Source organism: Schistocerca piceifrons, unplaced genomic scaffold (genome assembly GCF_021461385.2).
Source record: "Schistocerca piceifrons isolate TAMUIC-IGC-003096 unplaced genomic scaffold, iqSchPice1.1 HiC_scaffold_137, whole genome shotgun sequence".
NCBI lineage: Eukaryota > Metazoa > Arthropoda > Insecta > Orthoptera > Acrididae > Schistocerca > Schistocerca piceifrons.
The window spans coordinates 5,001-10,000 of NW_025727202.1; the positions used below are offsets into that span (position 1 = coordinate 5,001).

Below are 5,000 nucleotides of genomic sequence, written 5' to 3' on the forward strand. Positions count from 1 at the left end.
GTTCATGGGGAACAATTGCAAGCCCCAATCCCTAGCACGAAGGAGGTTCAGCGGGTTACCCCGACCTTTCGGCCTAGGAAGACACGCTGATTCCTTCAGTGTAGCGCGCGTGCGGCCCAGAACATCTAAGGGCATCACAGACCTGTTATTGCTCAATCTCGTGCGGCTAGAAGCCGCCTGTCCCTCTAAGAAGAAAAGTAATCGCTGACAGCACGAAGGATGTCACGCGACTAGTTAGCAGGCTAGAGTCTCGTTCGTTATCGGAATTAACCAGACAAATCGCTCCACCAACTAAGAACGGCCATGCACCACCACCCACCGAATCAAGAAAGAGCTATCAATCTGTCAATCCTTCCGGTGTCCGGGCCTGGTGAGGTTTCCCGTGTTGAGTCAAATTAAGCCGCAGGCTCCACTCCTGGTGGTGCCCTTCCGTCAATTCCTTTAAGTTTCAGCTTTGCAACCATACTTCCCCCGGAACCCAAAAGCTTTGGTTTCCCGGAGGCTGCCCGCCGAGTCATCGGAGGAACTGCGGCGGATCGCTGGCTGGCATCGTTTATGGTTAGAACTAGGGCGGTATCTGATCGCCTTCGAACCTCTAACTTTCGTTCTTGATTAATGAAAACATACTTGGCAAATGCTTTCGCTTCTGTTCGTCTTGCGACGATCCAAGAATTTCACCTCTAACGTCGCAATACGAATGCCCCCGCCTGTCCCTATTAATCATTACCTCGGGTTCCGAAAACCAACAAAATAGAACCGAGGTCCTATTCCATTATTCCATGCACACAGTATTCAGGCGGGCTTGCCTGCTTTAAGCACTCTAATTTGTTCAAAGTAAACGTGCCGGCCCACCGAGACACTCAATAAAGAGCACCCTGGTAGGATTTCAACGGGGTCCGCCTCGGGACGCACGAGCACGCACGAGGCGGTCGCACGCCTTCAGCTCGCCCCACCGGCAGGACGTCCCACGATACATGCCAGTTAAACACCGACGGGCGGTGAACCAACAGCGTGGGACACAAATCCAACTACGAGCTTTTTAACCGCAACAACTTTAATATACGCTATTGGAGCTGGAATTACCGCGGCTGCTGGCACCAGACTTGCCCTCCAATAGATACTCGTTAAAGGATTTAAAGTGTACTCATTCCGATTACGGGGCCTCGGATGAGTCCCGTATCGTTATTTTTCGTCACTACCTCCCCGTGCCGGGAGTGGGTAATTTGCGCGCCTGCTGCCTTCCTTGGATGTGGTAGCCGTTTCTCAGGCTCCCTCTCCGGAATCGAACCCTGATTCCCCGTTACCCGTTACAACCATGGTAGGCGCAGAACCTACCATCGACAGTTGATAAGGCAGACATTTGAAAGATGCGTCGCCGGTACGAGGACCGTGCGATCAGCCCAAAGTTATTCAGAGTCACCAAGGCAAACGGACCGGACGAGCCGACCGATTGGTTTTGATCTAATAAAAGCGTCCCTTCCATCTCTGGTCGGGACTCTGTTTGCATGTATTAGCTCTAGAATTACCACAGTTATCCAAGTAACGTGGGTACGATCTAAGGAACCATAACTGATTTAATGAGCCATTCGCGGTTTCACCTTAATGCGGCTTGTACTGAGACATGCATGGCTTAATCTTTGAGACAAGCATATGACTACTGGCAGGATCAACCAGGGAGCTGCGTCAACTAGAGCTGAGCAGCCGGCCGCCCGGGAGTGTGTCCCGGGGGCCCGCGCGAACACGCAAGCGTCCGCTCAATCATTCTGCAAACAGGAGGAGGCTGAGCTCCCCTGCACAATACACCTCGAAACCCTCTCAGGTCCCGGCGGCGCGCAGCGCCGTCCCAAGTACTTGGTCGGGTTCGAGAGAGGCGCAATCGCCCGGAGTTAGGCGAGTAGACGCTTTCGGTGCGACCACCCGTGCTCCCAACTGAGCTTGCCGCTGCCGACAGAGGCCCGGGAGCGTGCTGTCGTGGCATTGCCGGCGGGAGACAACACGCGCCACCTACGGTGACCGGCAGCTCCAACGCCAGCGCCACAGAAGGACAAAAGCCCCACTTGGGTGCCGAAGCGAACTCTCCCAGCACAGCGCACGCGCCAACACATCCGCACAGCTGCGATACAAACCACCAGCGAGAACCGCTGGGGCGACCGAGCAGCAGACGGCGTCGCGGCGCCGAGCGCCGGGCGGCGGCGCATCCTCAACGCACACAGTCCTCAATCGGACCAGCACACTGAAGATGTCCACCGCGCTTCGCACCGGGCCCGCGAGGACCTACTTTGGCCGCACGGCGCCGCGCGCAGGGTGCGCCGGCGCGCAGCTGCGACGCCTGCCGCGTCCGTCGGCCGGCGCGCCTGCCACTGGCCGCCCCCACCAGCCGGCTGTAGCGCGTGCGCCCACGCACCGCGCGGCCAGCACGCCGGGAGGCGCCCCCTCACCGGCCGGGGACGGTCCCACCCAGCCACCGCCGCGTATCGCTTCACACCCAGATGCCGTTCAGTTTCGTCGGCATGGTGGGTATCGCTGGAACAACCGGTTAGTACCTCAACCTATCGTCGCCATCACCGATTCACCCCTAGCGAGAACAACCGCACCACAACAGGTTACCATTTGTTCATTTGCGTAACTTCACCAGAAAACGCAGGCGTCCATCGCCATTTGCAACTTCAACGATTATTGCATGCCTGTGTCAGGTGTCACGCCACACTACGTCTGCCCACATACACGCAACAAAATGTGCACGCCTAGACAATACGTGGAAGGTGGCCCCCGTACGTATGCGATGTCCATTGCTCGAACGACTGTCAACCGGCCTCTGTAGCATGTCGCAGATATGGAACGCGGTGCACCATGCCATCACGGTGTGTGAGGAGAGACGACTAGGTCCGAATACATCAACAGACAGCTCATGCTGATCGCCATCCACGGCGTCCGTTCCTCCCACACGTCTCTATGGCGTACCACACTGCAATCCAGCTCTCATAGGGAGACGACACGTAGCTGCGTGCACAATATTTGCACTGTATGGTCCGCCGTTTTTGGGCGCAGTCGTTGTGCGGTCACACATGTGCCACGATGTATCATTCAGTACATAAGGACGAATGTGCAGTACAGATTGTGGTTCACGCGTACGACATCAGCGGACAGTTGACACAGGCCGCACCACAACGTAGCCTGAGTACGTCGCATGCGAAGGGCATTGAACATGCAAACTTCTCACCAACCAGCTTGCGAAGGCAGGGGGCAAGGTGGGGACGTGGGGAGGGGCGGCATGTACGTCCTGCTGCCATCCACATTACAGTGTACAGCAGGAGCATGTGGAAAGTGAGCAAGACTTGCAAGGTGTTTAACATGAAGCGATACACAGGGGTGCGGGCAGTGCGAGTAGCGAACTATATTGCGAGGGTTGCGGGTGGGCAACACTACAGTAATTGAACGAGTCGTATAACAATTACAGAGCAGGTTTAGGCGACAACGTGGGTTACGTTAAGGCGACAACATGGGTTAGGTTAAGGCACAACATGGGTTAGGTTAAGGCACAACATGGGTTAGGTTAAGGCACAACATGGGTTAGGTTAAGGCACAACATGGGTTAGGTTAAGGCACAACATGGGTTAGGTTAAGGCACAACATGGGTTAGGTTAAGGCACAACATGGGTTAGGTTAAGGCACAACATGGGTTAGGTTGAGGCACAACATGGGTTAGGTTAAGGCACAACATGGGTTAGGTTGAGGCACAACATGGGTTAGGTTGAGGCACAACATGGGTTAGGTTGAGGCACAACATGGGTTAGGTTAAGGTACAACATGGGTTAGGTTAAGGTACAACATGGGTTAGGTTAAGGTACAACATGGGTTAGGTTAAGGTACAACATGGGTTAGGTTAAGGTACAACATGGGTTAGGTTAAGGTACAACATAGGTTAGGTTAAGGTACAACATAGGTTAGGTTAAGGTACAACATAGGTTAGGTTAAGGTACAACATAGGTTAGGTTAAGGTACAACATAGGTTAGGTTAAGGTACAACATAGGTTAGGTTAAGGTACAACATAGGTTAGGTTAGGTTAGGTTAGGTTACACGTTGTTGTACGGAAAGGTGTAGGGGGGGGGGGGGGCGGGGGCGGCAGGTTCGTTGATAGTGATTATAGTAAGTGAATGCTTGTGACATGATCAGATTTGTCACGTCAGGATGCACCTTTGGCTTATTAGAGGCGGCGCTCCAATTCTATGCTTGTGTGAGACCTGTGTCTTTGACTCATGTCATTGTTTGTGCGCTGTGACAGGAGGTACTATTGTGATGTTGGGTGCACCGTTGTATAGGACATGTGTGGGTGTTGGTGCCTGGTCTGCGCAATGGTGGATGTCGAAAGGCTGGGATATTGTATTTTCCGCACGGACCTCCTGGTCTGGTTGTGATAGTGTGGATTGTGTAATGTGGCGGAGAAGATGCACTGGATGTTGTTCCATGCTGGTGCTTACATATTGTATGTGCGCCTGTTAGAAGCAGAGAGTGGTGCGTGATCAGAGTGTCTGGCTGACGTGTGGTTCCCATTTTGGGCAGACTCTTTCAGCATGTATACGGACAGTTGTGTATATTTGCTGTAGTTTGATGGCTCTGCATTGATTACTAATCAGCGCCGTGTGTACGGGTAATCTGGTTCCAGTCCAAAATGTTCCATCTGTGTACATTAGTGACAAAGACTCCCCCCATGCAGTGGGGCTCGGTCTGTTATAACTCTTCCGCGTAATATATTTGCCCCACGTTTTTGCGACTGCGAGTGCGAGTGCAACGCGCATGGGGACCGACATGCTGATGGCTCGGTATCGGACGCCGTACAGTGAGCAACGCGATCGCGTCTCTCGCTCGTAAGTGGTACAGGTCGCGGCTCATGTATACGGACAGCGGGAATGTCGCATATTGGAAATAACTCTTCATGAAACGCAAGTTATAGGGGTGGATTGCACTTTACGAGTGCGGGAAACGTCCGCCGTTCATCCGC

General features: G+C 53.8%; 1 non-coding gene across 1 annotated transcript in view; it reads right to left on the bottom strand.

Annotated features, from left to right (window-relative positions):
• The window catches only part of LOC124732917, a 1,909-nt gene extending 232 nt beyond the window's left edge, over positions 1 to 1,677 (bottom strand). Inside the window, exon 1 of the ribosomal RNA XR_007008861.1 lies at positions 1 to 1,677. This exon is cut by the window's left edge and continues 232 nt beyond it. This is a non-coding gene — a ribosomal RNA (small subunit ribosomal RNA).
• Between the last annotated feature and the right edge of the window lie 3,323 nt (positions 1,678 to 5,000).